General features: G+C 41.8%; 1 long non-coding RNA gene across 1 annotated transcript in view; it reads right to left on the minus strand.

Moving 5' to 3' along the window:
- LOC132586015 (uncharacterized) overlaps positions 1–20,056 on the minus strand; it is a 31,937-nt gene extending 11,881 nt beyond the window's left edge. Inside the window, exon 1 of the long non-coding RNA XR_009556344.1 lies at positions 19,868–20,056. This is a non-coding gene — a long non-coding RNA (uncharacterized LOC132586015). The remainder of the gene's footprint in view (positions 1–19,867) is intronic.
- Positions 20,057–21,055: the final 999 nt, after the last annotated feature.

Genomic DNA, 21,055 nt, shown 5'->3' on the forward strand with positions numbered 1-21,055 from the left:
TTGACAGTGTGGCAAAGAGAGTAAGAGCAGCAAAGCAGTGTCATTGGGATCTGGGATCACGTACCAAAACAAAGAAACAAACAAATTAAAATACTCACCGATAGGACTCATCGCGCCAAAATCTAATGGGGAAAGGAAAACATGCATTAACTTCTCATATTTCTCAAAGCCGCAGCCTTAATCTCAAGACAGATGTTTTTAAAAGCATCTGTATTTCTAATTCAATAAAGTTTTTTTAAAAAACCTCACAAAGAGTGTTAGCGAATATACTTGTTTTAGCCCCTTTAAAATTATTTTTCACATCTGTATTAGGAGTAAATTCTCAGATAAATAATGCAATTCAGTTGAACTCATTTTCACACTTCATAACCATTTCATACATTTCCACCATGTAGAAAGAGATTAGATGATGCAGGTTTCCCCAGTTTAGAGAGCAGAAGTCTGATTTTCAAAAGTGAATTCATGAACAGTAAGTTGTTCTTGCCACTTAATGGGAAAGTCTCAGAGGCAGGAATGGAGGTTGAGCAGAGATTATCTCAGAAAGGGTTTTATGAGACTGGGAAATCAACATACCAACCCAAACCACTGAGTTCTGGCAATATGCTTTGCTTATTTCATTATGTATACCCCCATACACATTTGTTGAATGCCAGTCATCCACCTTCATGGAACTTCTTATTGTCCTTCCTGGCACATTCTTTTTATTAAGAGAAATTCCCTTAATGCTTCTTTAAAGATGCCCACCCCACCCCCCAGAATACTTCTCTGCATTTTCCCTTTCTTTAGGAATATAGAGGCCGTTTTCCCACAGACCTTACTGCGGAGCGACGTCCCTCTTCACCGCGCAGCATCTGCGCGGATTTCCCACCAACTGCTCCACATAACCAGGAAGAGCTGCGGCTTTTGCGTCGCTAATGTAAACTGGTTTTTAGCGGTTTACATCTGCAACGCAAAAGGTCCGGCACTTCCTGGTTCTGCGGAGCAGTTGGTGGGAAATCCGCGCAGACGCTGCGTGGTGAAGAGGGACGTCGCTCCACGGTAAGCTCTGTGGGAAAACAGCCAGAGTCTGTTTCCTAGCAATTTTATTCTGATCAGAGAGATTAATAGAATCATAGAGTCAGAAAGGACAGCCAGGGTCATCTAATCCAACTCCCTGAACAGTGCAGGAATGTTCACAAAAACCTCTCCCTCCCCTCCACACACATCCCTAGTGACCCCTGTTCAATGGCCAAAAGATGGCCAAAAACCTCCAGGATCCCTTGCCAAACTGGTCTAAAGAAAAATTGCTGACTGACCCCAAAGTGGAAATCAGCATTTCCCTGAGTGTGTAGGAAAGGGCCATAAAAACTAAGCAATAATGCAACCCTTCCTGTCCTTCTTCTTGTGATCGGCCTAATTCACAGAGTCAGCATTGCTGTCAGATGGCCATCGAGCCTTTGTTTAAAAACCTCCAGGGGAGGTGGGAGAGGGTCAGAAGCTTGGCAGCTGGAATTGGGCGTTCACCAGCAGAAGGCCAGCTGGCAGTTGCAGCACCCAGGCAAGAGGGAGGAAAGTAACACCTGCCTGGGCTGGTCCCTGGAGGGCTATCTGTAGCCCACAGCAGGAGCCGAGTAGATTGATCCATGATAACTGTGAAAGGATTCTGATAGCTTTGGTAACATTTCAGGTGCCTCAAAGGAAAGGCACCCAGACAGTATTTGCAGGGCTTTTATTGTAGCAGGAATTCCTTTGCCTATTAGGCCACACATCCCTGAAGTAGCCAATCCTCCAAGAGCTTACAGCGCTCTTAGTTCAGGGCCTACTGTAAGCTCTAGGAGGATTGGCTACATCTGGGGTATGTGGCCTAATATGCAAAGGAGCTCCTGCTACAAAAAAAGCCCTGAGTATTTGTATGCATTCCTGTGAGTGAAGTAGCACCTGGCAGGGATGTGGCTTTACTCAACAAGAAACATAAAGAGAATGCCTGGTGAAAACTGACAAGCATAAGCTATACAACAGTAAAATATTATGAATCATGTAGCAAAAAATTAAACACTCACCGGTGGCTTTTGTAAAGCATAAATTTGATGAGAGAGGGAAAAAAAAATGTATTAGTTTTTTTTTTTCCTGTTTCTTCAAGTGGCAGCCTTACCCTCAAGAAAGATATTGAAGAATGTGTCAGTGTTTCTACTTCATTTTTTTTTTAAAAAAACCGTAGACAGTGTTAATAAATATATTTGTTTTGGCACTTTTAACATTATTTGCTCTCCTCCTGGAAATAGTTCTTAAATTAATTTAAATCCCCATGTAAATAATGTAATCCAACTGAACTCATTTTCACACTTTATAACCCTTTCTTAATTTTTCTTGTGCAATTCCACCATCTAGAGAGGGAATTGTCTGATGAAATTTTCCCCAGCTTAGAAAGCACAAGTCTGGTTTTCTGAAGTGGATTCAAGAGCAGTTAGTTGTTGCTGAATGGGAAGCATCCAAGGGAGGGGTGGAGGGTGAGCAGAGACTGTCTGGGGAAATGTTTTTCACGTATTAGCAACCCAAACTTTGCATTACGAGTCTTGGAAATCACTGTACCAACTCAAACCACTGTTTTCTGGCAATATGCTCAGCTTGAGTATTTCAGCATGCACACATGACATTTGCAGAGCCGGAACCAGGCTTTTTGGTGCCCTAGGCAATTCAGTGCTCCCCATGGGCTGCTGCCCTAGATGATGACCTAAGGTCACCTAGCGGGCATGCCAGCCCTGGCCATTTGCTTAAAGTTTCTTTATGGAGCTTCTCCTTGTCTTTCCTTGGAACATTTTTGTTGTTAAGAGCAATCCCTTTAATTCCTCTTTACCAGTGTTTTCCCTGGAATGTAACATTCTAGGCCTTTCCTTCTCTTTTGGGATTTTGAGTGTGTTTCATAGCAATTCTGTTCTGATCAGACAGAATCAAAGAGGAAAGGATTCCTCCCCCCCAAAAAAGAATTTCCTAGCTTCACACTGTAGATGCTCAGAGGAATGCAGTGTCTTCCTATCCTTTCCTCCTTCTGCAGCAGGGATGGCCAATGGTAGCTCTCCAGATGTTTTTTGCCTACAACTCCCATCAGACCCAGCCAGCCTGGCCAATGGCTGGGGCTGATGGAAGTTGTAGGCAAAAAACAAAACAAAACAGGAGAGCTACCGTTGGCCACCCCTGTTCTGTGGCACCACCCTGTAGAGTGTAACTTAAAAGAAATCCATGAGCTGAAAATGCAACAGGTTGCACTGATTTTTTTACCAAGAAAAATAATAATAATAAAAAAATATGAAAGAGAAAAGCCTCTTTTGAAAAAGAGGAAAAAAGCAGATAAGATGAGCCCTTGGCTATGTGTTCAAAAAGTGAGTTGCAGGGGAACTCTATAATAATCCTAAATATTTATGCACCCAGACAATATTTGTATGTGTTCCCTTTGGGGCAAGTAGCACTTGATAGGAATGGGTCTGAGAATGCTAGGTGAAATCTGACAAGCAAAGCTAGAAAGAACAAACTATTATGAATTATGCAGCAAAAATAAAAAGGATTTAAAATACTCACCCGTGGCTTTGGTAAAGCGTAAATTTAATGAGAAGGGGGAAAAAAACAGCATTAGTTTTTGTTCTGTTTCTCCAGAGAGATGTTTAAGAATGTTTCTGGACTTCTAATTCAATTAAGCTTTTTAAAAATATATATATATACAGAGTGTTAGCAAATATATTTGCTTCCAGGGTGAAAAACATACGACCTTTGCAGGGCTCCTATTTGGCTTGAGAGCATCTGGCCCTCACTGCTTCTTACTTCCTGTTTCAAACATCAGAGCTGGCTTTTGCCCTGTCTCTCCTATTTCCTAATTTGCAAAGAAGAGAAAGAAAGGCAAGCTTCCCTTCCCTCAATAGGCTGAGGGCTCCTCTCCCTCCTCTTCTGGGGAGGGAGGGAAAGGAAAGAGACAGAAAGAGAGAGACACCTCTAGCTCTTTTAAGAAGACAAGCAACAACATTTTATTTTGGGTATAAGCTTTTGTGTGCCTGCACACTTCAGAGAGAGAGAGACAGAGGGAGGGAGGGGGAAAGGGGGAGTGAGGGGAAGAAAGAGCCAGAGGGCGTTTTCGCACTGACCTTAATCGGGAGCGATGTCCCTCTTCACCGCGCAGCTTCCGCACGGATTTCGCACTAATTGCTCCGCAGAACCTGGAAGAGCTGCAAAGTCCTGCGGCTTTTGCGTTGCAAATGTAAACTGGCCAAAACCCAGTTTACATTTGCGACGCAAAAGCTGCGGGACTTTGCGGCTCTTCCGGGTTCTGCGGAGCAATTAGTGTGAAATCCGCGCAGACGCTGCGTGGTGAAGAGGGACGTCGCTCCCGATTAAGGTCAGTGCGAAAACGCTCAGAGAAAGCAAGCCGGAGAGACATGAAGAGAAAGTCCCGTAGCACTTTTAAGAAGATCAACAACATTTTATTCCAGGTGTATGCTTTTGTGTGCCTGGTGCTTCTTCAAAGAGAGAGAGTAGGAGGAAGGGAGGGAGGGAAAAAAGGAGAGAGAGAGAGAGTCCCATAGCACTTAGGTGATTCCCCCTTTCCATTTCTTACAGATGGGGGGAAGGAAACCTAAGAGCACAATTTACATTCTTTATTAGTTGAAGGGAGCAACAGTAGCCCCTTAATGACTAACAAAATTTGTGATGGGGCATAAGGTTTCATGAGTCACTGCTCAAGTCTTCAGATACAGCTAGAATGTCAGTCCATCTCTCCTTATATCTTGGAGAGTGAAGTGATTTCAGATACCAAATGACAACAGCAGACATTGGTAATGAGAGAAGGAACCTAGGTCTCAATTCAGTCCAGGGGTAGCTCAAGACATTGCATTATTGGTTGCAATTCCGCAGTCTCTCCAATCTCCATTTTGAAATTCCTTTGTAAGAGAACTGCAATTCTTAGGTCAGCAACTGAATGTCATGGAAGGTTAAAATGTTCCCTCACTGGTTTTTGAATGTTGGGGTTTCTAATAGCAGTAGAAAGAGTAAAAGTCCAGTAGCACCTTAAAGAAATTTTGTGGTAGGGTATGTGCTTTCGTGAGTCATTGCTCATTCATTCAGACTTTTTTTCCATTTATTCTTTGCATCCTACTGGACTGAATCCTCTTGTATCAAACTGGGACCTAGGTTTCTTATTAGCAAAGCTTATATCTCCATACCTACTACCCCTCTGCATGTAACACCTAATCCAAACATGCCTGCTATTGCCATTCAGCATATTAAATCATCTATATAAAGTTAATATCTCTGATATCTTGTGTTACTTTATGGCACACATGACCTGGCCCAATGAAATCTATGTCAAATTTGTCCCTCATAACAAACATAAAGTGAAATCTATGTCAAATTTGTCCCTCATAACAAATGAATTTGAAACCTCTACTTTACATCCTCTAAAATTATTTTCCATATTTAGATTAGAGGTGAAAATAGCTCAAAAATTCATTTGAATGACTGATGCTATGAGTTGCACCAGTGAGGAACCTTCAGGTTTGTGGGGGGGGGGGGGAGCATACACTGAGTCTTAAAAGCTTAGCAGTCATGGGCAGGACTATAACCCTCAAACCCCTTACACAAAAGTGTACAGCCAATGAGGAGAAGGGCTCTGATCTGGGGTGGATTTGCCTAGTAGGAAGCTTGCATTGCAAGCACGATGTAACCCATGCTCTAGCATGCTAACTGAATTGAGGAGATCACCTTATTTGTAAATAAAGTCCCAGTTTAATTCATAACTTGTGTTGCTTGTCATTCAAGTGGTGCGTGGGCAAAACTTAATGAAATCAAAGAAATTCATTTTCACATTTTATAACGTTTTCTTTAATTTTCTTGTGTTTCTATACCACTACCATGTGGAAAGTGATTTAGCTGATGAAGCTTTCCTGAGCTTAGAGAGCATATTTCTGATTTTCTAAAGTGAATTCATGAGCATTAAAATGTTGTTACCGCTGAATGGAAAAGCCTCCAGACAGTGGTGGATGGTAAACAGATTTTCTGGGGAAGGCTTTCACATACTAGCAGGGCTCAATACCCCCCCCCCCAAAGTGTGTGCTTTTGTGTGTGTGCTTCGGGTGCACATGCCATGATGACATCACACGGTGATGTCATCATGTGCCATTGTTTCTGGGCATGCAGGGGCTGGAAGAACTCTCCCAGCCCCTGCACGCCCAGAAGCAATGCAGCGCCTTTCAGTCCTGGGTGCTCTCCGAGTTCAGAGAGCGCCACAGGACCGAAAGTGCCATTGCTTCTGGGCACACAGGGGCTGGAAGAACTCTCACAACTTGGAGAGCACCCAGGACTGAAAGGCGCCACATTGTTTCTGGGCACACAGGGGCTGGAAGAACTCTCACAACTTGGAGAGCACCCAGGACTGAAAGGCGCCACATTGTTTCTGGGTGTGCAGGGGCTGGGAGAGTTCTTCCGTCCGCTGTGCGCCTAGAAACAATTCACCCCCCCCCCCCAAGAGCCAGCACCCGAGGCAACTGCCTTATGGACACATGGGATGTGCATACTAGCAAAGTCCCCCCCCCCCCACTACTTTAAAAAGCCATGTATTGAAATTGAAACAGGCTGCACTGATTTCTTTACCAAGAGAAATGAAAGAGAAAAACATTTTTTAAAAGAAGAGGGAGGAAAGCAAGAAAGAGGAGCCAGCAGCTATGTATTCGGAATGTGAGTTGTATGCCCATAATAATCCTAAATACTTATGCATCTTGACTATATCCATATGTATTCTCATTGGGTCAAGTCGCTCCTGATAGAGACTGGGACATACTGGGCAAGGATGCATTCTGAGGAAGCTAGGGGAAATCTGACAAGCATGAACTATATCCCAGGGAACAAAATACTACAAATAATAAAGCAAATACAATAAGGATTTAAAATACTCACTTGGTTCTTTGGTAAAGCATAAATTTAATGAGAGGGGAAAACTGCATTAGTTTTTTGTATTTCTCAAAGCAGCAGCCTTGTGCTCAAGGCAGGTATTTAAAAACATTCTGCATTTACAATTCATTTATGGTTTTAAAATTCTTAAGACTGTTAGTTTTTTTTCAGAGTTTCTTCGCTTCACAGTGTACATGCTCAGAGGAAGTCTATTTCTTCCTAACTATTCTTCTGCTCTTTCTACATCACCATCTTGTGGGGAGTAGCTTAAAATAAATTCATGGGATAAAACTGCAACAGAATGTACTGATTTCCCAAAGAGGAGTGCAAGAGACAGCCCTCTTTTGAAATAGGAGAAAAAAGTGTCTATAAGAAACCAGTGGCTATATCTTCAAAACGAGAGTTGCGGACAAAAAATCCCACTCCATAATAATCCTATATATCTATACACCTACACAATATCTGTACGTATTCCCTTTTCATCACATACCACCCGAAAGGGATGGGGCTATACTGTGCAAAGATATGTACTGAGAATACTAGGTGAAATCTGACAAGTGTAAGCTAGACCCGGGAGAACAAAATATGAAACATGCAGCAAGAATAAAAAGGATTTAAAATACTCACCGGTGGCTTTCGTAAAACATAAATGTAAAGAGATGGGGGGGACATTAGTTTTTTTTTTTTTCATCCTCAATATAAATATTTAAGACTGTATCTGCACTTCTAATTCAATTAAGATTTTTAAAATTTCATTAATTCATAAAGAGTGTTTTAGCCCCTATTAGGACTGGAAATAGCTCTTGAATCCATCAAAATTCTCAGGTGAATCATGCAGTTCAATTGAACTCATTTTCACACTTCATAACCATTTCTTATGTTTTCTTGTGTTTCTACACTGTGTAGAAAAGTACAGGACTGATGAACCTTCCCCCTGCTTAAATGTTTATGTTTATTAGATTTATATCCCACCCTCCCTGCCAGAGCAGGCTCAGGGTGGCTCACAACACGTAAAAAGAGTTCACATTACATTATTAAAGCCATTAAAATAGTTAAAACATTTTGGTGCTAATATCAGTTGACACTATTACATTATTACATTTCAATGGCATTCAGAATATAAGGTATCCTTCCCTAGTCCCATATCAGTCATTCCAGGTTAAAGGCCTGCTGGAAGAGTGTCATTTTACAGGACTTGAGGAACTGGGAGAGGTCCCGCAAGGTCCTAACTTTTTCTGGCAACTGATTCCACCAAAAGGGGGCAGTGATCAAGAAGGCTCTCTCTTGAGTTGACTTTAATCTTGCCTCCCTCAGCCCAGGGATCACTAATAGATGTTGTGTCCCAGATCTAAGTACCCTCTGGGGAACATGTGAGGAGAGACAGTCCCTAAGGTAAGGAGGTCCTCGGCCATATAGGTCTTTAAAGGCAATAACCAGCACCTTGTAGCGAATCCGGTATACTATTGGCAGCCAGTGCAGTTCCTGCAGCCTTGGCTGTATGTGCTCCCACTTTATAGCCATTTCTTAAAGAACATATGCCTGATTTTCTTAAGCGAATTAACAGACAGTAAGTTGTTGGCACAGAATGGGGAAGCCACCAAGGCAAGAGTGGAGGGTGGGCAGAGATTATTTGGATAAGTGTTTTCCACCTATTAGAAATCCTAAATTTGTATTGCAAGTCTGGAAAATCATTGTCACACCCAAACCATTGATCAGCTTGAGATTTTCCACATGCACATGCTGACATGCTGTTTTCTGGGTGCAACTCATCCACTTTTGTGGTCATTTGTCCTTCCTTGGAACAGTATTATTTTTAAGAGAAATCCCTTGAATCCCTCTTTGCCTATTTTCTCCCTGAAATAAAACAATCTGGGTATTTCACTTGATTTAGGAATTTAGAGATTTTTTTTTAAAAAAAAAAAGACTTAAAATACTCACCGGCATACAACGACACTCCTAAATTTAATGAGGGAGGAAATGTATTAATTACATATATATCTCAAAGGAACAGTCTTATCCTTAAAAACAGATGTTGAAGAACATTTCTGCAGTTTTCATTTACTTAAGGTTTAAAAAATTTCCTAAAGTGTGTTAGTAAATATATCTGTTTCAGCCTCTTTGACATTATTTTCTGGAATTATATCAGGAGTGGAAATAAATCTTAAATCCATTTAAATTCTCAGGAAATTAGCGCAATTTATTTTCACACTTCATAGCCATTTCTTAAATTTTCTTGTGTTTATGTAATTCCACCAGCGAGAGAGATTTGGCTGATGGAACTTCTCCCAGCATCGAAAGCATAGGTCTGGTTTCCTGAAGTGAATTCAAGAGCAGTTAGTTGTTGTTCCCACTGAATGGAAAGCCTCCAAGCTAGGAGTTGAGGGTGGGCAGAGATTGTCTGGGGAAGGATTTTGCACATATTAGCAACCCAGACTTTGTATTATGAATCTGGGGAATCACTGTACTAACTAAAACCACTGATTTCTTGAAATATAGTCAGCTTTCATCATGCAGAACCCACATGCCATTTGCTGAATGCAACTCACCCACCTACACAACTTCTCTTTCTTCTTCCATAGAACATTTTTGTCATTAAGAGAAATTCTCTCTTGACCTAAATTCTCCCTGGAATAAAACTTTTGTGTCTATTGCTGTCTTTAGGAATTTAGAGTCTGTTTCATAACAATTCTGTTCTGGTCCAGAGAGATTCGAGAAGAAAATGAGCTATTTTAAAAATGTCCCACTTTTCCACTGTAGATGCTCAAGGGAAGGCTGTGTGCTCCTAACCATTCCTCTACTCCTTCTACAGTATTAACCTGTGGTGTCTAACTTAAAAGAAAGCCAAAGTCTGAAATTACAACAGGCCAGACTGATTTCCTTACCAAAAGAAAGAGGAAAACAAGAGTCAGCCCTCTTTTGAAAGACAAGCGTAAAGCGGATAAGAGGTTACAGTGGCTATATCTTCAAAAAGTGAGTTGTAGATATAGGAATTCCCTACCCTGTAAGAATAGTAAATATTTATGATGCCAGAAATTATTTGTATGCATTCATATTGGGTCAAGTAGAACCTGATAGGGATGGAGCTGTACTGGGCAGAAACACATCCTGAGAACAGGGCTGACCCTAGACTGTCTGGTACCCTAGGCGAGGCTAACTTCTGGTGCCCCCCCTGCACTGATAACATCCAAGCCACATGGGGGTACCCCAGAAGGCCAGAACCCTAGGCAATTGCCTAGCTTGCCTAGTGGCCGGTCCTGCCTGAGAATGCTAGATGAAATATGACAAGCATAATCTATACCCCAGCAAGCAAATATGAATCATGCAGCAAAAGCAAAAAGAATTTAAAATACTCACCCACTGTTTTCATAAAGCATAAATTTAATGAGAGGGGAAAAATGCATTAGTTTTTTTTTTTATTTCTCCAAGTGGCAGCCTTATCCTCAAGACAGATATTTAGGATCGTATCTGCACTTCTAATTCAATTAAGGTTTTAAAATTTTTATAAAGAGAGTTATGAAATGTATTTGTTTTAACCGCTTTAACATTATTTTCTGGGTCCCTATTAGGATCACGAATAGCGCTTAAATTCATTTAAATTCTCAGATAAATAATTAAATGCAATTCAATTTAACTCATTTTCAAACTTTATGACCATGTTTTAATTTTCTTGTGTTTCTCTAACTCTGTATCTTTATATCTCTTTAAGAATTTAGAATCTATTTCACATCAATTCTATTCTGATCAGAGATACAAAAAGGAAAGGTGTTTCCCAACTCCCCCCCCCCCAAAAAAAAATTCCTGACTGCACAGTGTAGATGCTCAGAGGTAGACATTGTCTTCCTAACAATTCCTCACCTCCTTCTAGGATCACCCTCTGGTATGTAACTTAAAAGAAAGTCATGGGCTGAAATTACAACAGACCACACTGATTTCTTTACCAAGAGAAATCAAAGAGAAACCCCTCATTTAAAAGAGGGTGAGAGAAAGAGGATTAGCCAGTGGCAATAGCTACACAAAAAGGGAGTTGTAGAAAAAGAAATTCCCTACCCCATAACAATTGTAAATATTTATGCACCCAGACAGTATTTGAATACATTCACATTGGGTCAAGTAGCACTAAGATTGCCAAGTCTGTGTTGGAAAATACCTGACTTTGTGGGTGGATCTAGGAGAGGGTGGGGTTTGGGGAGGGGAGGGGCCTCAGCCCAGTACAGTGCCATAGAGTCCATCATTCAAAGCAGCCATTTTCTCCAGGGGAGCTGATCTCTGCGAGCTGGAGATCAGTTGTAAAAGTAGGAGATCTCCGGGCTGCACCCGAGCCTGAGATGGACTTTTATTTATTTATTTTTTTGTTAGAGATGCATTCCAAAGGGCTTACTGGACTAATTGAGAGTGCTAAGTTCTATAAATGATATAATACTGTTGAGTGTGTATTGTGAGAATAATACAAGAAAACACCAATATAAGTGAGTTTACACGGTGTTTATTTCTGTGGTTTCACACCTGGAGACTGGTAAACCTAATACCATAAAGAGATGGGGCTGTACTGTGCAAGGACACATACTGAGAACACTAGGTGAAATTGGACAAGTGTAAACTAGACCCCAGAGAATATGAATCATGGAGGAAAAGAGGAAAAAAAGTTTAAAATACTCACTGAATTACATATACAACCCTAAATTTAATGAGAGAAGAAAATGCATTAATTTCTTGTATTTCTCAAAGCAGCAGCTTTATTCTCAAGGACAGATATTTATTAACATTTCTGCAGTTTTAGTCTAAAGGTAAAGGTAGTCCCGTGTGCAAGCACCAGTCATTTCTGACTCTGGGGTGACGCTGCTTTCACAACATTTGCATGGCAGACTTTTTACGGGGTGGTTTGCCCTTGCCTTCTCCAGACATTTACACTTTCCCCCCAGCAAGCTGGGTACTCATTTTACCAACCTCAGAAGGAGCCGGCTACCTGAAAATCCAGCTTCTGCTGGGGATCAAACTCAGGTCATGAGCAAAGGACTCCGACTGCAGTACTGCAGCTTTACCACTCTGCGCCATGGGGCTCTTTTAAAGTTTTAGTCTACTTGAGGTGCAAATAATTTCATAAAGTGTTAGTAAATGTATTTGTTTTAGCCCCTTTGACATTATTTTCCAATTGTATTAGGAGCGGAAATAGTCATTTAAATTCTCAGGGAAATAACTTAATGCAATTCAAATGAACTCATTTTCACACATATCTATTTCTTAAATTTTCTTGTGTTTCTGTAACTCCACCACCTTGAAAGGGATTTAGCTAATGAAACTTCCCCCCAGCTTAGAAAATATAGGTCTGATTTTCTGAAGTGAATTCAAAAGCAGTTCGTTGTTGCTACTGAATGGGAAAGCCTCCAAGATAGGGGTTCAGCATGGGAAGAGATTGTCTGGGGAAGGGTTTTTCACATATTAGCAACACTAACTTTGCAATAGGAGTCTGGGAAATAGCAGCAACATCCCAAACCACTGATTTCTTGCATTATGCTCAGTTTGAGATTTTCAGCATGCAACACCCCATAGTCCGTTTGCTGAATAAAAGCAATCCACCTTCATGAAACTGCTCTTTGTTCTTTCTTGAAACATTCTTGTTGTTAAGAGAAATCCTTTTAATTCCTCTTTACCCATTTCTCCCTGGGCTACAACATTCTGGCTGTGATCACACACACCAAATAATGTGCTTTCAATCTACTGTCAATGCACTTTCAAACTGGATTTTGCCAGTTCACACAGTAAAATCTAGTTGGGAAATGCTTTGAAAGTGGATTGAAACTGCATTATTTAGCGTGTATGATCGCGGCCTCTGTTAGGAATTTAGAGTCTGTTTCATTGCAGCTCCGTTCTGATCAGTGAGCCTCAAAGAAGAAAGGAGGGAAAAGGAAAGGTCTCCTGTGCAAGCACCAGCCGTTTCCGACTCTGGGGTGACGTTGCTTTCACAAAGTTTTCATGGCAGACTTTTTACAGGGTGGTTTGCATTGCCTTCCCCCCTTTTACATTTTCCCCCCAGCAAGCTGGGTACTCATTTTACCGACCTCGGAAGGATGGAAGGCTGAGTCAACCTTGGACCGGCTACCTGAATCCAGTTTCCGCCAGAATTGAAGTCAGGTTGTAAGCAGAGAGTTCAGACCACAGTACTGCAGTACTGCTGCTTTACCACTCTGTGCCATGGGACAGTCCCCCCAATTTCCTTGTTTCACACCATAAATGTTCAAAGGAAGGCTGTGTGTTCCTAACCATTCCTTTCCTCCTTCTGCAGCACTACTCTGGGGCTTTGGTGTCTAACTTAAAAGAAAGCTACTGACTGAAATTACAATAGGCCACACTGATTTCCTTACCAAAATATATATTAAAAAAGAGGAATTTTGAAAGAGAAGAGCAGGGCTTTTTTTGTAGAAAAAACCCAGCAGGAATTCATTTGTATATTAATCCACAACCCCTGACACCAAGCCAACTGGAACTGCTTTCCTGTGTGGTGCTGCTCAAAAAAAGAAAAAGAAAGAAAAAGCCCTGGAGAAGTGTAACAGGAATAAGAGAAGCCAGCAGCTATATCTTCAAAAAAATGAATTTCAGAAAAAGAAATCCTTCTCTCCATAATAACCCTACAGTTTTATGTTTCCGGGCTCTATTTGCATGCATTCCCTTTGAGTTAAGTAGCACCAGATATGGATGGGGCTTTACAGTGCAAGGATACACACTGAGAATGCAAGATGAAATCTGACAAGCATACGTTAGACTCTAGAAAACAAAATATTATTAATCCTGGCACTGTCTTCCTAACCAGTGGTATTCTCCTGCTAGTGCTCCACTTTGTGTTTTGTAAGTGGCAAGGGCTGCAATGATTTCTTTGCCATGATAAATGAAAGAGAAAGAAGCCTCCTGAAGCCCGCTGCATCGCAGCCTGGCTGAAGGGGAAGTTTTGCCCCCCCTCGGAGGGAGAGCGGAATCTTCAGCGCGCTTTTGAGCGCGTCCTGAGGGGGCGGGGCTTCAACGCTGTTGCTGAAGCCCCGCTCGGCGCCGCGGCAGTCTTCCCGGCGTTTTCGGCCCACCCGCCCGCCCTGTTTGTTATGCAGGCAATTGCTGGTCGCTTCCGTTTGGAGGGGCCGGGTAGGAATTTTTTCACTCCCCGGCGTTTTGGCATGTGACTGGGGGGTGTTTTTTGCCTACCTTGCATAACATTTCAGTGGATTGAGGAATTGGCTTAGGGTTGGTGCCTTGGTAGAGTTTGGTCACTTTTTAGGGCAGGTTCTACGGGGTTATGGCACCATGCGGCTTGGGGAGGACCGGTTAGCCTCCCCCTTTTGGGGAGTTAGGGGTCTGTCAGGATCAACCTTGGGTGTGGCTCGAGGTTTGTGAATGCAGACTGTCCTGGAGACTCGATTGGATGGGTGCCTTTCGCTGAGACTCGCGTCTGGTGTTTGGGCCCTCCGGTGCGAGCCTCCCTGCTGGGCCTGCCTAACGGGAGCTGTGGCTCACAGCTCCGGCTGGGGGGCCGGGTCTCTCGCCCGCTGAAAAAGGCAGGGGAGCGGTCTGAGGAGACCCCTGGCCCTGACCTGGCCGCAGTTCGGTTGCCCTTGCCGTTGCTAGTTATTTTAATAAAAGTGGCCCATATTTTCACCAATTTAATTGTGTCCGTCTCTTTATTCCGACTTGGGGGGCAAAGCCCTCTTTTAATCAGTGGAATAATGGATTAATTGGAGCCAATGGCTATATCTACCAAAAGTGAGTTGCAGATATAGAAATTCCTGATCCCGTAAGAATCCTAAATGTTTATGAACCCAGACATTATCTTTATGCATTCACATTGGGTGAATACAGACAGGTGTTTAAAGCCGCCCTGGGGACAGGAGGAAGGCAGCTGCAACGGCCGAGATGGTGATCACACGGAGTGACTGGAAACCCATCTATTCTCCTGGTTAGCATTCTTCCGGAGACACGGAGTGCTGCTGCAATGTTGTGGCTGTTAGTACGCACATAAGTCCCTTACAGTCTGGTTGACAAAGCCCACGTTCTCCTGGCAGATGTGTGTGAGTTGAGTCTCCAGACACCCTGGCAACCAAACAGGTGACTACGATGTTTTGGAATTAGGGGTCTCACAGTATGCCAAGGTATGATGTATAAAAGGTATGATGATGGTGATGATATTTGTTTTGGACCTTTTAACATTATTTTCTGGATCTCTATTATGATCGGAAATAGCTCTTAAATTTATTTAAATTCTCAGGTAAATAATTTCCTGAAATTCAATTGAATTCATTTTCAAACTCTACGACCACTAGGTGAAATTGGAGAAGCATAAGCAAGATCCCAGAGAACAAAATATTATGAATTATGGGGGAGGGGGGGAATTAAAATACTCACATATGAACATCGACAAACCTAAAATGAATGAGAGGGAAAATACATTAATTTGTTGTATTTCTCAAAGTGACAGCCTGGTTCTCAAGACAGATATTAAAGAACATTTCCGCACTTATAATTCAATTAAGATAATTAATTCAATTAAGGTTTTACAAATTTCATAAGGAGTGTTAGTATCTATATTTGTTTCAGTCCCTTTAATGTTATTTTCTGTGAGGCTGAAATAGCTCTTCAATTCATGTAAATTCTCAGGTAAATAACTTAATGCATTTCAGCGGAGCTCCTTTTCACACTTTATAACAATTTCTTAAATTTTCTTGTGTTTCTATAACTCTGCCACCTAGAAAGGGATTTAGCTGATGAAACTTTCCCCAGCTTAGAGAGCATATGTCTGATCTTCTGATGTGAATTCAGGAGCAGTTAGTTGTTGTTGCCACTCAATGGGGAAGCCTCCAAGGTAGGGCTTGAGCGTGGGCAGAGAGTATGTGGGAAAGGACTTTCACAAATTAATAACACAAAGTTAGCATTATAAATCTGGGAGAGCAGTGTGCCAACCAAACCTTGAGAACTTCAGAATGCAGCCCCCCCCCCCCCTCCAGTTTGCTGAATGCAACATTGACCTTCATGGAAACTTTTTTTGTCCTAACTTGGAACATTCTTGTTATGAGAAATCCCCTTAAATCCACTTTACTGATTTTCTCTCTGGAATACAACACTCTGTGTCTTTCCCCCTCTTTAAGAATTTCAAGTCTGTTTCATAGCAGTTTTTTTTTGATCAGAAAGATTCAAAGAACAAGGGAGGGTGTTCCCCCCAAAATTTCCCAGCTTCATACTGTAGATTTTCAGAGGAAGGTTGTGTCTTCCTAACCATTCTTCTCCTCCTTTTAGAGCACCACCCTGTGGCGTCTAACTTAAAAGAAAGTCGCAGGCTGAAATTACAAGAGGCTGCACAGATTTCCTCTCCATGAGAAATAAAACAGAAATGCAAGAGTGAGCCTCTCTTTTGAAAGAGAGGAAAAGATGAGCCAGTGGCTATATCTTTAAAAAGTGCATTTTAGAAAAATAATTCCCCATCTCCATAAATTTGCTAGGAAATATGTATGCATCTAGTCAATATCTGTATGCATCCATGTTGCATCAAACAGAACATGATAGGGATGGGGCTGTACGTTGAGGGTCCAATACATCAAAGTATTTAAATCATGCAGCAATTTTTGTAGCTTCAGGCTCTCTGCAACCTCAATCTATTTTACTTGCTTATGTCTGTTCTCTTTCACATTAAAGGGTTTATACAGGTGGGGTTTTTTTTTGGGGGGGGGGGGTAGTTCTGGTCCAATACTGCTTCAGTTTATCCTCTGATTTCTACACTAATTTCTGTTCCTTTAGTTTTCAGTTCTAGTTTTTAATTTTTCCCCGAGGTGTCTTGAAACAACTCCCCAGCAGAAGCTGATTTTGAGTCTCCTGTGTAATATTTCTCCTGTGTAATATTTGTGTCAGCTTCCTTTGTCCTGTTCATCCCTTCCCACCTTTAGCCCACTTTTCAATTACTGGAATATTGTAATAACAAAACCACTCACTCTCCCCCTCCACCATGAATACCAGTGGGAGTCCCCCCACTTTTTTTTTAACATTTCAAAGGTATTGATAAATCACTGGACCATTGTTACTTTTGTATTGGCTGATTCCACATGGAGATTTTTCTCCATTTCAGAAACTCTTTTCATGAGTTTTAATTTTTATGTTGTGTTCACATGAGCTCATATTAAAATTGCCTTGTTTAACCCTTAAATAACTCTATATTTCCCAGGGTGGCACTGTTGAGATGATACTTTTTCAGGTTCCCAGTCAAGAAGCTATTTTTTTCTGTTTGAATGAAATGAAATGCCCTTTCGCCCTACATTTTCACAATGAACTCCTATGGTGTCAATGCTGAAACAAATGGATTAGGGTTTTTTTGTTTGTTTGTTTCAGGGGTCATTTTGTAAGGGGGAAAAGCACTGGAGCTCAGTAGCATATCTCATTTGCATATGCCCCAGGATCTGTGTGCCACAGAGAGAGAACTCCCCACTGCATGCAGAACCCGGCTGGAGGTTCAGGAGCTGCACTCCTGTGAGCTCCTACTAAATTCAAGCCCTGGTTTGTTTTAATGGATAAGGATAACATCAACAACGCAAAACAACATTATTGTTGGTGAACATGCGTTATGACCTTTTCTATCATCATTCATATATTGTATTGGAATAAATAATTCATTTGCATGTTTCAGTATAGTGCTCCAAAACAGATTCCTGTCAGTTCCTGCTCAAATCACTATCCTATTTTTTTTTTGGGAGGGGGGGTTAACACTTCTGTCATATCAATTGTCCAATTGTATTGCCTCTAAATGACAGTATATTGCTACTATTCTCAGCCTGAGGAGAACTTCACAGCATTAGACTGATCATAAAAAGGTATTTAAAATGCCAGACACTCACTGGTCTGCTTTATTCTTTAGAAGTCACAACATTTTCTTAACTATTGTGAATAAAAACATAAACCTGTTGAAGAAGATGTATGGATGTAATTTAGGAGGGTATATAAAATGGATAAAGAAAACTTTGTTACGTTTGTTGAGAATTCATTATTTGAGAATATATGCTATTTTTGAAAGATTCCCAGGTAAATAGTGGAAACAAATTATGTACACCCAGCACTTACAGTACATCAGGATATGTACTTTCTAATGCTACCTTTCCTACTTGATTTAATGCTATCCATTTGTTTTCAACCCAATATTGCTGTGTTAATCCAAAACTGGACACAATTAAGAGTACAAATAATGGAGACAGTATGAGGTCCAAGACTGGTTTGCCAACAGTTTGTCAAAAAGCTACTAGCTGCTCTCCCACCAACAATGAATTTATTTGATTCCCTTCCTTATCCTGAGGAAATCACGGGCAGTTTCTCAATTAAATCACCCCACTTTTGAAAGCTGCTCTTTATCCCTCTAGGAAATATACACTTACCAGCATAGTATCTGTAATGTTTTCCCAGTAGATTAAATAGCATTTGGGGTAATCATGGCCAGTGTGTGGGAGTAGGCAAGGTAGGAGGCCACCTAGGGCAGCATCTCACCTATGGGGCAGTCTTGGAGCACCTCAGAGAGTGCACTGCACAGGCCTGGGGGGAATGAACACTGAAGGGAAAAAACTGATAAACAAATGTATAGAGAGAATCTTTTTTAATCCAATTGGAGAGAATCTTCTGAATCATTCATGCAATACACAGAGAACTTCCAAGGGCTCTGTGTGGAAAAGAAATAACTCTTAATCCATTCACTGATCTATTTTACACTGCAGAACATTGAAAACTTATTTTGTGTCCCTTTTCAGATACCATGATTTTTTTTAAAAAAAATATCCTATTGCAGGAGATACATGTGAGATAGCATGATGTTTAGGCCTTGAGAAACAGCAAATGAACTAGAAAATGTTAAATTAATTCCTTGTAATTCTTGCAGTGTTATCCTAAACAGAGTTAGCCTATACTAACACCATTGACTTAAATAGACTTGGGGTGTTACCAAGAAGTTTATGAAAGGAAGCTTATCTTAGGCTGCAATCAGACAGACATTTTGGCCTAATATAGGAACTTGTCTCAAACAGATTTAGAGGGCCCAGTCAGACAGCCACAGCTGCCAGTCATTTCCCAATAGCACTCACACCACTCTCTGACCACTCCAAGATGGAGTAAATAGCCAGCAGGTGAAATCTAGTGGCAAGGGCAGATATATGAACTCGCCAATGCATTCCAGGCTTTATATATATGGATGACTTGCTGCAATGGTGTGAACGCTTCACCATTGCCCCTGTGCAAATATATAGACACGTTGGGGTGCCATGCCTGACCGTGCTACTCTGCTCTGGATTAAACCAGAGAGCTTTGCCCTGCCTCTGATGTGCCCAGAGTGTCTGTCTGGCCGCAGCCTTTGTATACTTTCTAATGTTACATTTATCTAAAGCTTTCCTTAATAAACGAAGTGGGGTCATGAACCTGCAGCCTGGTTTAGACATTTTTATGTTTAATCAATTACACTGTATCCAGTTTCAACATGGGAAAATATTCATGGAATTCTTGAACAACTTTGGAGACTTGAAACAACTGGTTGATAATCTGTAATACTTACAGGATATTGGGGATTAGGTGCCTAAATTAAGAAAGAAAAAAAGCACTCAATTATTCATGCTTCCTGATGCTGTTGCAATTCTTAAGAGATACAATCTGATTGACTCTTCCCTCTCATTTGACATTGTGTTGAGAGGCAACAAGAAAAACAAAAAACAGGTGTATGTTAATATTAATTTAGAATTATTTTGATATCATTCCCTAACTGGAGTAGTATGTTTATTTCCTCATTGTTGTGGAAAGAGAATACATTAAAAAGGGGGGGGGAACCCCTGTGTGTTCTGTAATTATTGGGTAAGATTTCTGTAGGAAGAAAAGTATTTGCTGCACTCTAAATTTTGCTAACCTGTTTCTAAAGTTGAATATCTCTGTCAATCAATAAAGAATGCAACATATCATGTCCTGTTCAAAGCACAAAAAGGATCTTACCAATTCAGCGTCCTGTGGACAAAGGAGAAAGACAAGAAGAACAGTAGCAAGAATCTGAAATTTCATTTTGGCTTCTTTTGGGTGCTTTCAAGGATGAAGTCACTGGTGTGAGAAAAGAAGACCTTCAGCAGCTGTATTTATACCATGTCTCTGTCCTTGAGTTCCACAGTTGGATGGCTAAATATGGCACACCCATTTTTGCCAGTCAGGAAAGGTTAAACATCAACCTGTGAAGGATTGCAAAAGCCCGAAGTCAACTTGATGCCAAAGAATTAATGGCATTATTCTTCATAAGCATGTGCAGGCCTTGAATTCAGCAGGAGCTCACAGGAGCACAGCTCCTGAACCTTTCTGAGGGTTCCCCCACTTCCTCCCCACCTACCTTGTCCATTGAGTAGTAGGTGCAGCTGAATAACAATCCCTGGATTAGGAGAGCGGGCAGCCAGCCAACCACCAGTAACTTTGCCATACCCCCAGCAGCCTTCATTAACCCTTCCTCCACTTCTTATGTGATTTTGGGTGGCGGGTGGCTTGCTGTGATGGGGGGTGCTCAAGGAGAACCCCAGGTGAGTGAGGCCTGCTTGGACTAGCTGGATCTCAAGCCAGCCCAAGCAGGCCTCGCTCACCCAGGGCTCTCCTTTCTTGGGTCGGGTTGCTTTTGGCTGATTGATATGATAATGAGTTATGCTAATGAGCTCCACCACCTATCATGGGAAGGTGCAGATGGCAGGAGCCAGGAATGGCCCTAGACTATCCGGCACCCTTGGCAAGGCTAATTTCTGGTGCCCCCCCACCCCAACAGTGGTGGCTGAATCTCTACATTCTACCCTATAGGGCATGACCCCAGAGAAGGGCTTTAAAGTTCAAAGCCCTTCTGTAGCATTGTGCCGCAGCAGCAGCCCAATCCCTCCATTCTCTCCCATGGGCCCACAGGATAGAATGGAGAGATCGGGCCGCTGCAGTGCTGCAACACTCCAGAAGGGGTTTAAAACTTTAACCCCCCTTCTCTAGGGCTGCATTGCAGTGGTGACCCGGTCCCTCCATTGTATCCTATGGACCCATGGAATAGAATGGAGGAATCAGGTCCCAGTGGGCTTGCCCCACCTCCCACGCCTCTCGGAGTCTCCAGAGGCAAGGCTGGGGGGAGGGGGGGACGCCTTCCCCTGCTTTTGCA

The sequence above is a fragment of the Heteronotia binoei genome, chromosome 17 (genome assembly GCF_032191835.1).
Source record: "Heteronotia binoei isolate CCM8104 ecotype False Entrance Well chromosome 17, APGP_CSIRO_Hbin_v1, whole genome shotgun sequence".
Taxonomy (NCBI): domain Eukaryota; kingdom Metazoa; phylum Chordata; class Lepidosauria; order Squamata; family Gekkonidae; genus Heteronotia; species Heteronotia binoei.